The sequence below is a fragment of the Pinus tabuliformis genome, chromosome 3_2, assembly GCF_031772625.1.
Source record: "Pinus tabuliformis cultivar Carrire ecotype Pingquan chromosome 3_2, CPIR1, whole genome shotgun sequence".
Taxonomy (NCBI): Eukaryota; Viridiplantae; Streptophyta; class Pinopsida; order Pinales; family Pinaceae; genus Pinus; species Pinus tabuliformis.
The window spans coordinates 957,595,676-957,617,832 of record NC_142302.1 but is presented as its reverse complement, the minus strand read 5'-3'; positions in this window follow the sequence as shown (position 1 = coordinate 957,617,832).

The window sequence follows — 22,157 nt, the reverse complement described above, 5'->3', positions numbered from 1 at the left end:
GCTCAATGTATACTTCTTCTTCCAAGTCTCCATTCAGAAAGGCTGATTTCACGTCCATTTCAAATACTTTGAAGTGTTGAAAGCTTGAGAGAGCAAGGAACATTTGGATGGCCTCAAGTCTTGCAACAATAGCAAAAGTTTCTTCAAAATCTAGTCCTTCTTGCTGCGCATACCCTTTACAAACAAGTCTGGCCTTGTTTCTAATTACTTCTCCATTTTCATTCAATTTATTTTTTAAGACCCATTTTGTTATTATAACATTCTTATCCTTTGGTCTAGGAATCAGCTCCCAAGTGTTGTTCTTTTCGATCTGCTCAAGTTCTTCATCCATTGCTTTGACCCAACATTCATCTTTGCATGCCTCTTTCACATTTTGTGGTTCAGTGGAAGAGAGTAATGCCAAATAGCTTGAAGCTTCTGCAATTGTTCTTCTTGTTTGTACACCTGCTTCTTTCTGTCCCCAAATCTGAGATTCTGGATGATTCTTCTGAACATATCTGGATGGAGTCTTCTCTTCTATCCTTATCTGCTCCTCTGGTTCTTCTTGAGGTTCTTCTTCTTCATCGTTCTGTCTTTGAGGATGGCCTTCATCTTCTTCGATATCTTCATGATTTACTTGCCTAGGAATGTATCCCTTCTCATCAACCACTACATCAATGTTGTCAACAATTCTTCCAAGTCTTTTATTATAGCACTTGTATTCTTTGTTGTGTGGAGAATAACCAAGAAGGATGCCTTCATCTGCTCCAGGTTCAAGTTTGCCAAGTTGCTCATCAGTATTTTTAATATAGCATTTTCTCCCAAAGATTTTGAATTACTTTACCGAAGGAGTCTCACCATACCAGAGCTCATGAGGGGTTTGAGTGTTGTTCACTCGGACATTTTTTTTGTTGAGAATAATAAACGCAGCATGTGCTGCTTCACCCCAGAAAGTTGCGGGAGTTCCAGATTCATCAAGCATAGCACGAGCCATTTGTTGGAAAGTTCTGTTCATTCTTTCCACCACTCCATTTTGGTGAGGATTTCTAGCTGTAGAGAATTCTCTTCTTATCCCATGTTCTTCACAGAAATCGAAAAATTCATTTGAGGTAAACTCCCCACCTCTGTCGGATCTAAGACACTTAATTTTGTATCCTGATTCATTTTCAAATCAGGGGCAATTCCTTCTTGCAATGCTTTTGCTCATTCCTTCTTGCTGCATCAAGATAACTCTTTTAGGTGGATGCTTGAGAAGTTTCTCCATTATAGCCCAGACCTGTCTTGTTTAGAGGAGAGCGTTGTACATTGATGATCTCATCCAGAGTTTCAGATCCTTTGACAAACTTAAGATTAATAGCCTTTTTTTTCTCAATCTCTTTTCTAAGACCAACAATTTCGCCTTCTAACTTTTCAAGATATTTTTCTTTTTCATCAATTTGAAGTTGTAGAGTATCAATGATCCTATTCTTTTCTTCTATACATGTCTTGAGTCTAGAAATTTCTTCACAAAAGTTATCCACATCTATAGCATCCATGTAATCATCATCTTCAAATGCCATTAAGAGTTTATAGTCATTACCTCGTTCATATTCGTCACTATTTGATAGACCATCACTATCTTCATGAGTGTAGTAGCTTTTCTTATTTGCAATCTGTTTCTTGTTCCATCTAGCAAGTTCCTTTCCTTTATCCTTATGAGGACATTTTGCAGCATAATGACCTACTCTTCCACAAGCAAAGAATTTAAAAGGTAACTTACCTCTGAACCTTCCAGTTCCCCTTTGAAGATTTCTGACAAAATTTGATTCTTCTTCTTCTTCTTCTGGCACGTGACTTGCTTCATCATAGTCTCCTTTTCCTGAAGCCTTGAAAGCCGCTTCTCTTCTGTCTGATGGACCTCCCTTTCTCATTTCATAAGCAGTTAGAATTCCATGTAGCTAAGACATAGTAAGAATTCGTAGATTTTCCTTTTCTTCTATTGCAGACACTTTAGATTCAAACTTGGGGGACAATGATCTTAGAAAGTTTTCAACCACAATAGCCTCTTTTATTTCTTCACCCAAGTTTTTCATGCAATTAACAATCTCATCTACCCGAAGGAAATAGTTAGCCACACTTTCATCATTATACATTCTGAGATTCTCATACTGAATCCCGAGGGTTTGAAGTTTAGCACGCTTTACCTATTCATCTCCTTCATAGCTCAAGACAATCTTTTCCCATATTTCTTTTGCAGATTTATATTGCATAACCTTCACGAATTTTGTTTGAGATAAGCATCCTAGCAGAGTATTGACTCCTTTAGAATTTGTTTCATATTTCTTCTTTTCGGCCGTATCTGTAGGAGTAGCTGAAGGAAAAGTGTAGCCTGTATCTATGATATCCCAAACTTCTGTACCAAGAGATTGAAGATAGGCAGTAACTCTTACCTTCCAATAATTGAAGTTTGTCCCATCAAAAATTGGTGGCCTGATTGATGCTTCCCTCTCGTAGTTGCTCATGATGAATGATCTTCCTTCAAGCGATCAAGCTTCTCTGAAGGACTTGCTCTGATACCAATTGTTGGAAATAATACTGAGAGGGGGGGTGAATCCGTATTATCAATTTCTTTTAATAAATCTTCCTTATTTATTCTTTGAATTATTTTTGCGTGTCAGTACCATAAAATAATGAGCATGAACAAAGAAAACAGATAGTCACACCAAAGAACACAAGATGTAAGGTGGAAACCCAATGTGGGTGAAAACCACCTGCTACAATATGTCTCTATCTCCTTTCAAATTAGAAACTCCTTTTACAATGGTTTTATGCTGGTGTAGTCCTTTACCAGTACGCAGGTTGCAACGTGCAGAGAGCTACAACTCTCTCTCGTTTTCCAGTCTCTCCTGGAAGGGAGCTACAACCCCCTACTTCTTTTCTTTCAAGGACCACTTTTCATAAATTTTCAAACTGGATCCAAGAACATCAAAAACCCATCAACTACACTTGCATCATCAATCTCTGATTTCACCAAAGGCAACCCGCATACAGATCTACAAATATTTCCTTATAACTTTGCAGTTGTTACATCAGACATACCCAGATCATAACATGTGTAAAATAAAACATGCATCAATAATTCAAACCCAGATTATTAGATTTATAGATCAAGCGTATGCCACATATCACAGATCAAAATCATATAGAGATACCACTATTCCAGCCTTAAGATTTTGACCCATCAATAGAACTTATTCTTCCCCTTACGCTCAGGTTCCTTCTTCATTCAGATCCAGATCTGCACCAAAACCCAATCACAATATTCCATATCTAGCACTTTATCAGATATTCGATAATTCAGAAGATGCTGTGCCAAATGATCTCATTCCTCTTTTATAGTCTTAGGCCTTTCGCAATACCACGGGCCAAAACCATAGGATCAAAAAACTGTTGGACTATTACCATGAACCAACCATGAAAGTACGTGAAATCAACACTTTCGGATGCAATACCACGGGCCAAAACTATAGGATCAAAAATTGTCGGACTAATACCATGAACCAACCATGAAATTGCGTGAGATCAACACTTTTGACGGGTACCATGGTCCAAAACCATAGGTTCAAATACCAAGGACTAACTACCATGGACCAAAGGTAAGTTATCCAACATATACGCGCTTTTCCTTGCATGAAAGTTCGTGAACTTTTTCTCTACATGAAATAAACTTTTCTATGCATAAAAGTGCGTGAACTTTTCTCTACATGAAATAAACTTTTCTCTGCATAAAAGTGCGTGAACTTTTCTCTACATGAAATAAACTTTTCTCTGCATATAAGTGCGTGAAATTTTCTCTACACTATAATTTATTATTTGAGATGAGTGGGTTGCCATCAAGTACAACATATGTATCATAATGCTATCAAAATCTTCTAACCACCATTTGGCAATGTTACTTTTGAAACCTGGATGGGAAAGGCAGATGTTTTCAAAGTGAAAAGGTATGTTCCTTGGAGTTCCAATACTCTGCACCTCCAAATGAATCAGCCAGCGATCAGATCCACAAAAGGGTAGAATTATTGTTGATTTTTCCTTATTATTGAGCATAACGTCCTCAGATATCATGAATCTGTCTAATTTTGAAGCCACCTGATATTCTCCTCCTCTTTTGTTGTTCCAAGTAAATATGCCATTACTAGTTACACTGTCCACTAACTTCATAGTATCTATAGAAGGCTGAAACTTTAGAGAGTCTTTACTTTGAACTTTGGTTCCACCTTTTTTCTCTGAAAGTGATTTAATCATGTTGAAATCCCCTCCCAATATCCATGGCATGCCTGCATGTCTGTCTCTGAGTTCCTTCAGAGAATCTAGAAATTTTAGTTTTCCTTCCAGTCTTTGGGGTCCATACACATTAGTGATCAGGTAGGTTTCATTATCTCCAATAGGCTGGATGACCACAAAAAGATATTCTCGTGATGCCTCAGCGTCTAAAGTATCTATTATTTAGGATTCCAAAGGGTGAGTATACATCCTACTGTATTCTCTGCTTCGACTTACAGAAACTCATAAAAATTGAGCCACTTGCTATGAATCTCTTTTAATTTTTGAATGGAACATTTGGTTTCCTGGATGAAGATCACATCCAGAGCTATTTGTTTGATTTTGTTACTAATCAGTCTCTATTTTATTTTACTACAAAGACCTCTAATATTCCAAGAAGTGAACTTCATTATTAAAGATTGGTAAAGAAGTAGCTAGTTAGGTCTTTCATATTACCTGAGTCTATCATTAGCTTTCCACATTCCATTAATAGCTCATTCTGATTTTTCCTATCTCTTTTTTTCCCCGGGTTTCTGGGTGCTAATCTAGGTATTGGTTTTGTCGTTTTTACCCCTTCATCGCTCTGCCTTTCCTTGCTTCTTTGACTCTCCGGTCCTTTGTTTCGGGTTTTCCATATATATAGTTGTTGGACTCTGTTGAACTCCTCTAGAGGTAAAGATTCTATCCCTTCTTTAGTTCCTTGAATCAAGAAATCTTCCAGATCAAGATTCTCTTTCTCAAGAATCGCTTAAAGTTCTTGGTCCTCCGTTTCCATCTCACTTTGGGTCATCTCATGATCCATTTCTGTTTCTGCATCGCTCACCATCGTTTCTGTCTGCATATTCTTATCTGGTGTTTGTTCTTTGTCCTCTTCTTTCCCTTCTTCCATTAACTCTTCTCTCTTCATCATCTGGTCTACTGTAATAACTTCTTCTTCCTCTTCTAGGACTTGGAACCTATTTTGGCTGATTTGTTGTCCTTCAGATTTCTGTGCTTTTGACCCCTTCTTGCTTTCTTTTCCTTTGTTTGCCACTTTGTGAAAGCTTTCGGAGTCTTTCATTGTGTTATATTTGCTCTTAATCTCTATTTTAGTGAGAGGGAAATCCCTGAATAGGTGCCCATGTTCATGACATTTGCGACATTTGAACGGAATATGTTCATAATCTACAGTTTGAACCCATTCTTCATCATAAACTTCCAAGATTATCTCATCTGGAAGAGCTCCAGAGAGATCCATCTCCACACATATCCGAGCAAAGGAAGCATGCTTTCCCCTCCTAGTGGCTTCACAAGCTTTAACAAACCATCCTAACTTATTTCCTATGGCTGTTAAGGACTTTGTTTGCTAATAATCAAGCGGAAGAGAATAAAACCTTACCCAAACTGGGACTGAAGTTAAGATCTCATGTTCCGGGACAAAATTCATGATCTAAGGTCTCATATAGAGACCTGCAGTAGCAAAGAAGTAAGACCCGCCTTCAAAAACTCCATCCTTATCTTCGATGTTCACAAAAACCACGGTAAAGAAACCCTTTTATCCTAGGTGTAGGTCAATGCTTCCTTTTGGTTACTAGTGGTATCTTATCCACATTTGTAAGGCTTTTTCAGTGGGCCATAAACCCATGAATTTGCAAATGATTGCATAGGTTTGCATATGGTCCCTGTGCTCCTGCAGAGCAGACTCATTTAATGTAACTATAGGAGTTACAACAACTTTGGGCTTACATGGGCCCATGTGTGCTTTGTTTTTTGTTCCCTTTTCCTTGTTTTCTTCCTCATTTTCTTTATTAATAATATTATCCTTGGATTTCTGTCCATCTTGTTCCTCTTCATTGTTCCTATTCCTTCCCTTTGAAGCTCCTCTATCATATTCCATAGATTTTTTTCCCCTACTGGTCACAGCATGTTTGAAGGAGCTCCCTCCTTTGCACCCCTCCATGGATCGTCACCCCTGCAACAACTCAGTAACCCTATTTTTTTATTTTTTCTGCCTTCTGCCCCCTGAAATCCCCTGCAAAGTTATCAATATGCATTTTCTCGAACCCTATGAAATTCATTAGAGGGGATATTTTTCAAATTCATTTGGATAGGAATCTACACTAATGTCTCCTTTACTGAATCTTAGTGTTTAAGAAAATATCTAACTATGAAATTAAAAAAAAAAAACAAAAAAATCTTTAAATTAATTTAAGTAAATTTATAAATTATATTTTCAAAATTAGAAAAATTAAATTAAATTAAAAAAATACGTTTAAAACTAATCAATAAAATAAATTTATAAATATTTAAAAAACAATCAGATCGTCCAACTGAAACAAAGGTCATAACACATTAATTAGCTTGAAAACTTATACTCGTTAACAATGTAGAAATTTTATTCGAAATACAGGTTTACTTTTAATTTAGAGGTCTAAAATGTCTTAAAATATGAAATCACTTAATTTAAGTGCAGGTTTTAAAATATTCTCAAACTTGGTCACTTGTTTTTATTAAATTTTTAGAGACAATTTTGTCCAATTATATTCCGAGAACTAAAATATATAATGATTTAGTTGAATTTTACATTTTTGAAATATTAAGTAAATCTTTTAATTACATATTTTATAGAATTTGTTTTTGTTTTTGTTTTTTTAGATATTTTGAAAAAATTTGTAAATTCTTAAAATGTTTGTACATTCTGAAATATTTTTCAAAATCTTAACTCAGGTCTTATAAATTTCTAGAATATTCTGGATTCTGAAATTGTTTAGTATATATAAATTAAAACACAACTTTATAATGTAGATTTAGAAATATTTTGGCAAATTATTAATGTTTCTATAATTTCTAGAATTTAAAATAAAAATAAAAATGAAAAAAAAATTATTGTTTTTGAAAATAATCATAAATTAAGAAATGAAAAATCTCTTAATATTCTAAAAACAATTATAAATTAACACACTCCTTTAATTATGGAATTGTCATTTTATTGTGATTGCACATTTTGATAGATTTTAAAAATATTTCCTTATGCCTTATAGCTTTATAGAGTATCTTAGACTCTCCAATGGCTTAGTGTACATTATTTATTATATATCTTTAAAGACCATTTTAACTAGAAATAATATGATTTGTCGACGTGTTTTGAACCAATCAGTGTGGTTCATCATCAGGACAAGTTGAAGAATCAGATCTAGCTTTGCATATTAAATACTCAGAGCAGAACATCCAATGGCTATATTTCTAGACCAAGCAACGACTAAATTTGACCAGGAGACGGTTGGTTGGACAGGATTAAAAGGAAGACCTATATTTAAATAATTTAGGTAATTCAAATAAATATCAAATTATTAGTTAGTTAAAATCTTCTTAAAATCATGGTTAAAGGGACTAAGCGAATATAAAATTAATTTAAATTAAAAGTTAGTTAAAAGATTAAAGTAATGAATATATCATAAAATAAATTAATTAATTTAAATTAATAGATGGTTATTTTATATATATATATATATATATATATATATATATATATATATATATGGGGTAAAGGGACTTATTTTATAAAATAAAATGTCATAAAATTCATTTAAATTGATAGTTAGTTAAAAAGTTATTAAATAGAGTAATAAATATACAAAGTTAGTTATATATACAGGGATTTATTAAAATAAAATAATTATAAAATAAAATCATTTTCAAATTAGTAGTAATGGATAGATATTATGGAAAAATATTGTGGGTTAGAAAATTTATTTTTTATTATTCTTATTATTATTATTATTATTATTATTATTATTATTATTATTATTTTCCAGGGATTAAACTATCAAATTATCCTAGATTGATTACAAGGCATAAAAATTTTATTAGAGTTATGAAAGGAAATTAATATAATAGTTCATAACGTTATTAGTAAAGATGTATACTTATAACCTAAATATCCTATATAAATATCATATAATAAATAACATAACCAAGAAGAGCGACTAAGAGGAGAAGGTCTGGACTCAAAAACTCATCAAAGACTAAAGGCCCAAGAGAGAAGGATACCGGAAACAAGCTAAAAAAGGAGGGAAGGGAGGAAGGGACGAAAACGATTAGGAGGAGAGGACTGGGATCCAACAACTACTAATCTTCCATCCATCTTCTCTATTGACATAAATAATAATAATAATAAAAAAAAAAAAAAATTCTAACCCACAATAATTTTCTATAATATCTATCAATTACTTCTAATTTGAAAATGATTTTATTTTATAATTATTTTATTTTAATAAATCCCTTTATATATAACTAACTTTGTATATTTATTATTCTATTTAATAACTTTTTAACTAACTATCAATTTAAATGAAATATATATATATATATATATATATATATATATATGTATGTGGAACTATATATATTTAATAACCATCTATTAATTTAAATTAATTAATTTATTTTATGATATATTCATTACCCTAACCTTTTAACTAACTTTTAATTTAAATTAATTTTATATTTATTTAGTCCCTTTAACCTCGATTTTAATAAGATTTTAACTAACAATTTGATATTTATTTGAATTACTTTAATTATTTAAATATAGGTCCTGCCTTTAATCCTGTCCAACCAACCGTCTTCTGGTCAAATTTAGTCGTTGCTTGGTTCAGAAATATAGCCGTTGGATGTTCTGCTCTGAGTATTTAATATGCAAAGCTAGATCTAATTCTTCAACTTGTCCTGATGATGAACCACACTAGTTGGTTTAAACGCGTCGACGAATGAAATTGCATGTGATTTACACCGAAGAATCTCTCAAACATTTGATATGGATCACAGAAGTCTCAATTCAACAATAGAAATAATATGGTTATTTTCACTATTGTTATATAAGAATATTATAGAATTTGAAACGAAAAAAGAAATATTTTTTTTAACCTGAAAACCATTATAAATTAAGAGCTGAAAATGTTTTTATTCTCGCAAAAAAATTATAAATTAAAGTTATTACACATTCTAAAATATATTGAAAATATTCGTTTATGCCCTATAGATTTCTAGAATACTCTAGACTTTGCAACATCTTCGTATAGGCTAAATTAGAAAAAAAAAAAAAATGTTTTAACAAGATTGCTCAACATCTTAGTATAGGCTAAATTCATTAATGTTTCTATAATTTCTAGAATTTGAAATGAAAACTAAATTTTTTTATTATTTTGAAAACAATCATAAATTAAGAAATCCAAAATTTTATATTTTCCTAAACACAAATATAGATTAGCACATACTTTTGATTATGGAATTGACATTTTAAAGTGATTGCACATTTTGAAATATTTTGAAAATCTTGGCTTGTGTCCTATAGATTGTTACAAAATTATATATTACAGAGCAATGGAACACATAAAATATTATAGAAATATAAACACATTAAACGCATAAAACAAGAGAGACATAGATATATGTGGTTCACCCAGTTTGGGCTACATCCACAGAGAAACAACCAGTCCTTTTATTATATTATCCAACAAATTGAAGAGACACAACCTACAGCAGATCCATTGTAACTTCCTCTTTTCTCTCAATCTCCTCTCTCTTTCTCACATAGAATACATATATCCATAGACGCAATACAATTCCCTCATATATAGTGAGGGGTTGCCTTCTAGGGCAAAAAACCCTAAATTAAACATAACTTCTACTGTCAGATCATCTGCCTAATGAACGAACTAGGTTGACTAGAAATTATTATACTTTTACAAGGCAATTTTACATCTATTTTTAGCTTCAGGGGTGCTGCCCCAAAACCCCCACCGGGGGACCGCTTGCCCTTGGACCCCCCAGCCGGGGGTTTTAGCCCCCCCGCACCCGCACAGGGGGGACAAGTCACCTCCGTGTGGAGGGGTGTACAGTCTTCCTGGGGTATACATCTAGCTTAAACCTTTAAATACAGAAGATAATTAGGCTCCACACCCAACAATCTCCCACTTGGAGATTGATTATAACAACTCCACCACTGCTTCATTTTATAGACAATGACTCCACTTTGGACCTCGATGTTTCTCATCTTCTTCATCATACATGAATACTAATTGAAACTGAACATATTCTCAGTTTCTCCCTGGTTACAACTTTTGTTAGCATATCTGCAGGATTCTAGCTAGTGTGTATCATTTCCAGCTTCAATTATCCATCTTCCAATGTTGACCATATGAAATGGTACTTGAGCTATATATGTTTAGTCTTGGAATGAAAGGCAGAGTTCTTTGCAGGATGTATGGCACTTTGGTTGTCACTGTATAACCTGCCCAACTCCAGCTTTTTACCCAATTCATCCAGAAGCCTTTGTAATCAAATCATTTCTTTACTAGCCTCTATAGCAGCAACATACTCTGCTACTATTGTTGAAAGTGTAACAACACTTTGGATTTTTGAAACCCAACTGTCAATTGTTCCACCTACAGTAAATATATATCCTGTAGTGCTCCTCCTGTTATCTTTGTCACCTGCCATATCTGCATCAACATATCCCTGTAGAGCAATGTTTGAACCACCAAAGCATAATGCTTGATTTGTGGTACCTCTCAAATACACGAGAATCCACTTCACTGCCATCCAATGTTCTTTTCTTGGATTGTTCATGTACCTGCTTACAACTCCCATTGCATGTGCAATATCAGGCCTTGTGCAGCCCATTGCATACATTAAGCTTCCAATTGCTGATGCATATGGAACTTTAGACATATGAGCCATTTCTCCCTGAGTCTTGGGACACGTCTCCTTACTTAATTTGAAATGCCTAGCCAAACGAATACCAACTGGTTTTGCATTCTGCATATTAAACCTTTTCAACACCTTTTTTATGTACTCACTTTGTGACAATATTAATTTGCGATTCTTCCTGTCTCTAGTTATTCTCATACCAAGGATTTGTTTTACAGCACCCAAATCTTTCATTGCAAATGATTTTGCCAATTTCCTTTTGAGCACATTTATTTCCTACGTGTTAGAACTTGCAACAAGCATGTCATCTACATACAATAACAATATAATATAGTTGCCATCATTTTTCCTTTTGATACAAACATAATGATCAGAGTGACATCTAGTATAACCTTGTTTAGACATAAACCTGTCAAATTTTAGATACCACTACCTTGGAGCTTGTTTTAAGCCATACAAGCTCTTCTTCAACCTGCACACTAGTTTCTCCTTTCCCTTTACCTCATATCCTTGTGGCTGCTTCATATATATCTCTTCCTCCAAATCCCCATGGAGAAAGGCTATCTTTACATCTAACTACTGAAGATGCAAATCTTCACCTGCTACCAGACTTAGAATAGTTCTAATTGAAGTCATTTTCACAACAGGAGAAAATATATCATCAAAGTCTATACCCTTTTTCTGTGTAAACCATTTCACCACAAGTCTAGCTTTATACCTTTTTCTACCTCCATCTTATTCCTTCAACTTGTAAACCCATTTATTCTGCATTGTTGTTTTACCTGCAGGCAACTTGACTAAGTCCCAATTCTGGTTATGTTCTAAGGAGTCCATCTCTTCTTTCATGGCTTGTTCCCACTTCTTCCTGGTTTCTACCTACACTACATCTTCATAACCTTCTGGTTCACTAGAATCAGTCACCGATACATAAAATAATGAAGGAGAGTATCGTTCAGGGGGTCTACTTATCCTGGTAGATCTTCTAACACCACTTGCAGGTGTTTGAGGTGCTTCTTGCTGTTGTGGTTGTTGTTCTAGTTGTTGATCATTATGACTTTCAGGAACCATCACTTTTCCTGTGATATCATCAAGCACTTTGTATTTTCTGTTTTCATTTTCCTGTTTCTTTTCTTGCAATTGATTTTTATACAAGAACTTTTCATTTAATATTACATTTCTTCTCCTAATGATTTTGTGATTTTCATAATCATATAAGCGATAACCAAAATCATTAACAACATATCTAATAAAAGTACATTTCTTTGATTTTTCCTCAAGCTTTGTTCTATTTTATTTATTAATGTGGACAAGGGCTTCACAACCAAAAGTATTTAAAAGTGAGTAGTTTACCTTTTTACCTGTCCATGCCTCCTCTGGAATACCACCATCCAAGGAAATTGAAGGCCCTCTATTTATTAGATAAATAGTGGTGTCTATATCATTTGCCCAAAATTGTAAAGGTAATCTTGCATGCAATCTCATGCACCTTGCACACTCCATGATTTTCCTATTCATACTTTCTGACATACCATTTCCTTGTGGTGTTCCTGGAACTGTCTTCTCTCTACAAATTCCATTCTCTAAATAGTACCTATCAAACTCTTTGCTGCAATATTCACCTCCACTATCTGATCTAAGACACTTCAACCTTTTTCCTATCTCATTTTCAACCAAAGCTTTCCATTTCTTGAAAGTATCAAATACATCAGATTTATTTCGAATACAATGAATCTAGGTTTTTTTTTATTGCATCATCAATAAAAGTAACATAATAACGAGAGCCACCAAGAGATGATACCTGAGCAAGTCCCCATACATCTGTATGCACAAGCTCTAATTTTTCACTCTTCTTTTCTTTCCCAACTCTATGGAATCTGATGCTCTTCTGTTTTCAATCAACACAATTTTCACAAAATTTTAAATCAACATGCTTCAAACCTGGCAACAAATTTCTTGAGTGAAGAATCTGCATCCCCTTGTCATTCATGTGCCCGAGCCTATGATGCCACAATGCCATATCTTCTCCTCTAGAGGTTAAAGCATTAACAGAATTAAAAATACCATTGCATAAATACAATGTACCAAACTTTCCTTCTTTCACTATTACCAAGGATCCTTTAGTGACCTTCCAGGTTTTATCTGTGAAAGTAGTTACACAACCTTCACCTCCCAACTACCCTATTGAAATCAGATTTTTCTTCAGATATGGAAAATGCCTTACCTCCTTCAATCACCATTGATTTCCATTCTACTATTTTATGAAAACTGTACCCATTCCAATGATTTTACAGGTTTATCATCACCCAATCGAACCTGTCCAAAATCTCCTTGAACATAATCATGAAAATGTTTCTTATCAGGTGTGGCATGGAATGAGGCCCCTGAATCTACCACCTAGGCATCAATAATATTTTCTAATGAAAGAATCAAAGCATCTTGCAACACATCACCTGTTACATTTTCTCCATGATTGTTTTCTTACTGCCCATCTCCTTCCTTTCCCTTCTGAGACTTGCAGTCTTTCCTCAGGTGTCCTTTCTTCCCGCATTTCCAGCACACTATCCCCAATCTAGAATTTGATTCCCTTTTCTTGACTTACTACAATATCATGGGCTCTTTCCTCTATCCATTTTTCTTCTCGTAGTTTTTGCAGTCAAAGCATTGCATGATGTCTCACCAGAGCTTTTCTGTCACATTTTATCGCTAAAGATTGCACCCACAACATCATCAAACCTTAAAGTACTAGATCCAAAGACAGAGTTACTAATGGCCATAACTAAGCCATTCCAACTTTCTAGCAATGATCACAGAAATAACATAGCCCTAACTTCATCATCAAAATTTACCCCTACAAAACTTAACTAACTTGTAACTGTATTAAAATCATTTAAATGGTCTGCAATAGATCCACCTTCTGACTTCTTCATATTAAATAAATTCTTCATAAGAAATACCTTATTTGAGGCCGAGGGTTTTTCATATAGTTTGGCCAATGCAAACATTAAACCCTATGTTGTTGTTTCCTTTGAAATATTAAATGCTACCGACATCGTTAGGCATAGGCGTATTGCTCCAAGTCTGTTTCTGTCGAGAATATCCCATTCTGTGTCTATCATACTCATTGGCTTCTTTGTCTTTCCGCTCAATGGTAGGTACATATCTCTCTGATACAGATAATCTTCCATATACTTTTTCCACAGCTGGTAGTTTTGGTCATTGAATTTTTCGACCCTAAACCTACCATCTTTTGCCATTGTCCCCACTTGAACAAGGAACCCTTCTCTCCTGCGAGTTTATCAGCCGAATAGACCTTCGGGTCTGATACCAGTTGTTAGAAAATTATATATTATGGAGCAATGGAACACATAAAATATTGCAGAAATATAAACACAGAAAATGTATAAAACAAGAAAGACACAGATATACGTGGTTCATCTAGTTTGGGCTACATCCACATAGAAATAGCCAGTCCTTTTTTATTATATTATCCAACAAACTGAAGAGATAAAACCTACAGCAAATCTGCCATAACTCCCTCTTCACTCTCAATCTCCTCTCTCTTTCTCACTCAGAATACAGATATCCATTGATGCAATAAAATTCCCTCATATATAATGATGGGTTTCCTTCTAGGGAAAAAAACCCTAAATTAAACATAACTTCTACCGTCAGATCATCCGCCTAATGAACGGTCCAGACTGACTATAAATTATTATACTTTTACAAGGCAATTTTACATCTATTTTTAGCTTCGGGGGCGTTGCCCCCGAACCCCACCGGGGCACCGTTTGCCCCCAGCCGAGGCGTATTAACTCCTCCAGACCCCCGCTGGGGGGACAAGTCCCCCCCGCACCCCCCCCCCCCCGCGTGGAGGCGTGTATTGTCTTCCTGGGGTATACACCCAACTGAAACCTTTGAATATAGAACATAATCAGGCTCCACATCCAACATAGATTTCTAGATTATTTTAGACTCTTCGATGCCTTGGTATACATTAATTATTTCACATCTTTAAAGGCCATTTTAACTATCTTGTCTGAAATAATATGGTTATTTTCACTAATGCTCTATAATTTCTAAAATATTCTAGAATTTGAAACAAAAATTAATTTTTTGTTATTTTCCTCAACGCCAAAACCATTATAGATTAATAAATGAAAAGGTTTTTATTGTACCAAAAACAATTATAAATTAAAGTGACTACACATTTTGAAATATTTCGAAAATATTAACTTATACCCTATAGATTTCTAGAATACTCTAGACTTTGCAACATATTAGTGTAAGCTAAATCATAAAACAATTTTAAAGACCATTTGAATAGAATGCAGATTTTATAAGGAATTAAAATGTTTTTATTGTCTCAAAAACAATTATAAATTAAAGTGATTACACACTGTGAAATATTTTGAAAATATTGTCTTATACATGTAGATTTATGCAATACTCTAGACTTTGCAACATCTTAGTGTAGGCTAAATTATAAAAAGCTTTAAAGGCCATTTCAATTTAATGGTGGATTTTAAAATATTCTAGAAATCTTGATTAATGTTCTACCATTTCTATAATATTTTAGAATTTGGAACAAAAATGGAAAGCTTTTTAGAAGTTGAATGCATACCAAAAGACTTCAAGGATGTAATTAACCATTTTATGTTGATTTGATTTCATACTCACTGACTATGTTTTTTTGTTTGTGGGTTCTTCACCTATTAAAGATTGTTTAATCTACTAATTTTTCATTATATTTCTTAGTGTCTTAAATGGAACCAATTTACATTTCAGTAGTTGATATGAATTTGGTCGCATTTATTCTTTGTGCAATAGTAAAAAATCTATGGAGCGATGGATTTCATCACTTCAAGATCAATAAACATAATGATATTGAGAAAATAACTCTAGCATTGAGAGATATTCGGTAGCAGTTGTGGAATTCGCGAACATGTCTTACTTTATGTTGTTGGCTATTGGGCACAAATTTATTAATCTTGTATAGAAGAAAGTAACTTTTCATTTAGCTTATACTACATTTACCATGAAATTTCCATAATGAGAAATCATGTAATGTTTAATGATAATATGTATGTATAAGTATCATTTCGTAAAGTTGTGTCTCTCTTTTAACTGCAAGCAAAATATTTTTGGCTACAATTTTTTTTTAATGTATTTTGCGCATGCACATATGTTGATGTATGTATTAAGAAAAAAAAAAACAAAAAACAAAAAGAATTTTTTTATTATTATTATTATTATTATTATATTAGATAAATAAAGTTTTTCAATTTTAATTTTATTAGCAATTGTACCAAATGTTGTCCATGAAATTAGGTAAGGCAATAGCATATAGCACTAAATAATTTTTCTTCAACAATTGTTGAAAGACAAAAAGATATCAACAAAAGGAAAGGATCGGGCTACAATTAAGTCTAAGTGTAATATAGCTTCCTTGAGCCTTACAAATCATGAGGACTATGTTGAAGTTAAAGATGCATGAAATTTTTTTCTTGAGAATATGTTGTTCTATGTTTTCTTTTCTTTAGGTACTCTTCTTGTCAATCTGAAGAGTCTTAAGATTATAATATAACGAACCTACTTTTTTTTTTACAAATTCTAGTGTCTTACAAGGAACTAATTTATATTTTAGTATTTGATATGAAGTTGGTTGATATTGTTCTTTGTGTAGATAATAATTTTTTATTTGTGGGTTATGGACCTATTAAATATTGTTTAATATACTAAGCTTTCATAATATTTATCAGTGTGTTAAAAGGAACAAATTTATATTTTAGTATTTGATATGAAGTTGGTCGATTTTCTTCTTTGTGCAGATAGTAAAAAAACATGACAGACTTTAGTAAAAAAACATGACAGACTTTATCACTTGAAGAATAGTAAAGACAAAGCTATTGAGAAAATAACTCCAACACTAAGAGAGATTTTGTAGTCTTTGTGGAATTGACAAACATGTTTTGGTCTATGGTGTTAGCTACTAGGCACAGTTTTCTTGATCTTGTATAGAAGAAAGTAAATTTGCATTTAACTTATACTATATTAACCATGAAATTGCCATCCTTAAGGGAACACTTGCCATCTTATTTATAGTGAAAATTATAATAGAGTATCACACATTTTTTATCAGGTCTAAATGCTCCTATATGCAACATTAGTGGCTTTCATCACATCAAAAGCAATAAAAACAAGTCTATTGAGAAAACAACTTGAGCATTAAGACAAATTTGGTAGAAATTGTGGAATTGGAAAACATGTCTTGCTCTGTGGTGTTGGCTATTAAGCATAGATTTCTTGATCTTGTATAGAAGATTGTAAATTTTCATTTAGCTGTCACTATGTTAAACATAAAATTTCCTACATTTAGGGCACACTTGCCATCACATTTGTAGAGAAACTTACAATAGAGTATCACACTTTTCTTATCATATATAAAATATCCTATATATAACAACTACCTTGTGCCTCATAGTTTAAATTTTTACGAGGAATGTCAAGGTGCAAGCTAGAAAAAGAAGAGGGGATGTTTGGATTTAGAGGTGTATGAAAAATATTGTTTAGGACTTGTGATACATTTAGGAACACTGTTATTTATTTATTACACATGCTTTTAGAATAAGTTTCTTGATTCTCTAAAGTGATTCAGAATAGTAAATATTAAGCGAGTTATAAACTACCCATTTGAGATAATAGTTTTAATTAGAGAGACATGTTCTAGGTGTTAGTAAATAGATGCATCGTTTGGATTCTCATCATCGGGATGAATAATCTGGAGATGAAAAACCTTGTGCAAGTGAATATGCCTCCAGTTACTACAAGTATAAGTAACACTTCTACCAATCAATTTCTTTGTGTTTATTTGATCTATATCATCCATGAAATATATTAAATTGTGTAAAATATTCCAAAATCTACTATTGAACTAAATTGTAAAATATTGAACTAAATTGTAAAATATTAAATTCACATTTTTGAAATATTCTACAAAGTTGTTTCTTATATGTCATCTAGAATTTTTTTTTATGAATTTTTGAAACAATTATAAATTCTTAAAATTCTTGCACATTCTAAAATATTTTTGAAAATATTAGCTTATTTCCTATAAATTTCCAAAATATTGTATTAGTGTACCTAAACAACTTTGAAAACCATTTTAGCAAGATTGCAGATGGAGAAATATTTGGGAAATCTTCATTAAAGTTTCCACAATTTCTAGAATTTGAAATGAAAATGGGAAGTTTTTTATTGTTTTGATAAAAATCATAAATTAAGAAATGGAAAAGCTTTTATGGTCGCAAAAATAATTATAAATTAACACACACATTTGATTTGATTATGGAATTGTCATTTTAAAGTGATTGCATATTTTGAGACATTTTGAAAATCTTGGCTTATGTCCTATAGATTTCCAGAATATTTTAGACTCTGCAATGGCTTAGTGTACATTAATTATTATATACCATTAAATATAATTTTAATTAGATTGTAGTTTTTGAAATATTATGATTATTTTCACTAATGTTCTATAACTTCTAGAATATTCTAGAATTTGAAACAAAAATGAAAAAATGTTTTATTGTCTTGAATCTAAAAACCATTATAAATTAAGAAATGAAAAAGATTTTACTATCCCAAAAACATTTATAAATTAAAGCTATTATACATTTTAAAATATTTTGAAAATCTTAGCTTATACCCTATATATTTCTAGAATATCCTAGAATTTGCAACAACTTCGTGTAAGCTAAATTACAAAGCAACTTTTAAAATCGATTCAATTAAATTACTGATTTTAAAATATTGTGGAATCTTCATTAATACTTTCTAATTTTTAGAATTTGAAATAAGAATAAAAATAATTATTATCTTAATAGAAAAAATCATAAATTAAGAAATAAAAATAATTTTATTGTCATTTATAAATTAAAAAACAAATCTCTAATTATGAAATTACAAAAAAACAAAAAAAAAACCTTAAATTAATCTAAATAAATTTATAAACTATATTTTCAAAATCAGAAAAATAAAAAAAAAAAATATTCGTTTAAAACTAATAAATAAAATAAATTTATAAATATTTAAAAAACAATCCAACTGAAACAAAGGTCATAGCACATTAATCAGCTTTAAAACTGATTCTCGTTAACAGTGTAGAAATTTTATTCGAATTTCAGGTTTACTTTTAAGATGGTCCTTGTTTAGTTTTTGTAATATTTTGGAAATTTGTCTTTTAGAGGTCTAAAATGTCTTAAAATATGAAATCACTTAATTTAATTACAGGTTTTGAGATATTCTCAAACTTTGTTAGAGGAAACTCTATCCAATTATATTTCCAAAATTAAAATATGTAATGATTTCGTTGAATTTTATGATTTAGTTGAATTTTACATTTTTGAAATATTATGTAAATATTCTAGTTACATTTTTATATTATGTAAATATTTTAGTTACATATTTTATATAATTTGATTTTTTTTTTATGTATTTTCAAAACAATTATAAATTCTTAAAATCTTTTACATTCTGAAATATTTTTCAAAATCTTAGCTCATTTCTTATAAATTTCTAGAATATTCTAGATTTTGAAATTGTTTATTGTATATTAAATTAAAACACAACTTTAAAATGCAGATCTAGAAATATTTTGGCAATTTATTAATGTTTCTATAATTTCTAGAATTTGAAGTGAAAATGGAAAGTTTTGTATTGTTTTGAAAACAATCATAAGTTAAGAAATGGAGAATATTTTAAAGTTCTAAAAACAATTATAAATTAACACACTCCTTTGATTATGGAATTGTCATTTTAAAGTGATTGCACATTCTAAAAGATTTTGAAAATATTGTCTTATGTATTATAGATTTCTAGAGTATTTTAGACTTTCCAATGGCTTAGTGTACATTATTTATTACACATTTTTAAAGACCATTTTCACTTCAGTGTAGTTTCTGAAATAATATGGTTATTTTCACTATTGTTCTATAAGAATATTCTAGAATTTGAAATAAAGAAGAAATATTTGTTTAACGTGAAAACCATTATAAATTAAGAAATGGAAAAAAAATTATTCTCCCAAAAAAATATAAATTAAAGTGATTACACATTCTAAAATATTTTGAAAATAATCACGTATACCCTATAGATTTCTAGAATACTCTAGACTTTGTAACATCTTAGTGTAGGCTAAATTAGAAAACAACTTTAAAAAACATTTTAACAAGTTTTTTCAACATCTTAGTATAGGCTACATTCATTAATGTTTCTATAATTTTTAGAATTTGAAGTGAAAAATAATTTTTTTTTACTATTTTGAAAACAATCATAAATAAAGAAATCAAAAAGCTTACATTTTCCTACAAACAACTATAAATGAACACATACTTTTGATTTTGGAATTGGCATTTTAAGGTGATTTCACATTTTGAAACATTTTGAAAATCTTGGCTTATGTCCTATAGATTTCTAGAATATTTTAGACCCTCCAATGGCTTGGTATACATTAATTTTTTCACATTTTTAAAGACCATTTTAACTGTCTTGTCTAAAATAATATGATTATTTTCACTAATTCTCTATAATTTCTAAAATATTCTAGAATTTTGAAACGAAAATGAATTTTTTTTTATCATCTCAACGTGAAAACCATTATAGATTAAGAAATGAAAATGTTTTTATTGTACCAAAAACAATTATAAATTAAAATGAATACACATTCTCAAATATTTCGAAATATTTGCTTATACCTTACAGATTTCTAGAATATTCTAGATTTTGCAACATCATAGTGTAAGCTAAATTAGAAAACTATTTTAAAGACCATTTCAATAGAAAGCAGATTTTATAAGAAATGAAAAAGAGTCTATTGTCTCAAAAACAATTATAAATTAAAGTGATTACACATTCTGAAATATTTTGAAAATATAACCTTTATACATGTATATTTCTAAAATACTCTAGGCTTTGCAACATCTTAGTGTAGGTTAAAGTATAAAACAACTTTAAAAACCATTTTAATTTAATAGTGGATTTAAAAATATTTTGGAAATCTTGATTAATGCTCTACAATTTCTAGAATATTTTATAATTCGGAAGAAAAATGGAAAGTTTTTTTTATGGTCCGTAAAAAAATTACAAACTAAAAAATAGAATGATTTTTATTGTCTTCAAAACAATTATAAATTAAAAAATAAAAATCTTTTTATTGTCATTTATAAATTAACAAACAAATATTTAATTATAAAATTGCAGAAAAAAGAAATCGTCTAAATAAATTTATAAATCATATTTTCAAAATCACAAATACATAATTAAATTAAAAAAACCAAACAAAAAACAAAACCTTTTATAACTAGTGAATAAAATAAATTTATAAATATTTAAAAAACAATCAGTATAGCACCCAATCATCCAATAGACGTAAAGGATAGGGAAAATTAACTATACCCAAAATCTTAATTCGACACACTAGACATTTTATTAGAATCACAAAGTTTACTTTTAAAGTGGTTTGGTTTTTTAATATTTTGAAAATTTGTATTCAGAAAATTTGTTAATTATGTTTATTAGATTTCCACAGAGAAAACTATGTCCAATTAGATTTCCAAACTAACCGATGTAATGACTTAGTTGAATTTTACATTTTTAAAATATTCTGCCAATCTGTTACTTATATCTCTTCTATAAATTCTTAAAATTCTTGTATATTAACCTTAGCTCATGTCATATAGATTTATATATATTCTATAGTCTCAAATGGTTTAGTGTATGTTAAATTACAACACAATTTTAAAAAACATTTTAACAAGATTGCAAATCAAGAAATATTCTCCAAATATTCATTAATGTTTCTATAATTTCTAGAAATTGAAATGAAAATGGAAGTTTTTTATTTTTCTGAAAACAATTATAAATTAAGAAAGAGAAAATCTTTTATTTTCCTAAAAATAATTATAAATTAAGACGCACTCTTTTTATTATGGAATTGTCATTCTAAAGTGATTGCACATTGTGAAATATTTTGAAAATCTTAGGCTTGTTCTATAGATTTGTAGAGTATTTTAGGCTTTAAACTTTGCAATGGCTTAGTGCACATTAATTATTACATGGATTTAAAGACCATTTTATGGTTGTTTTCGCTAATGTTCTATAATTTCTAAAATATTCTAGAATTTGAAATA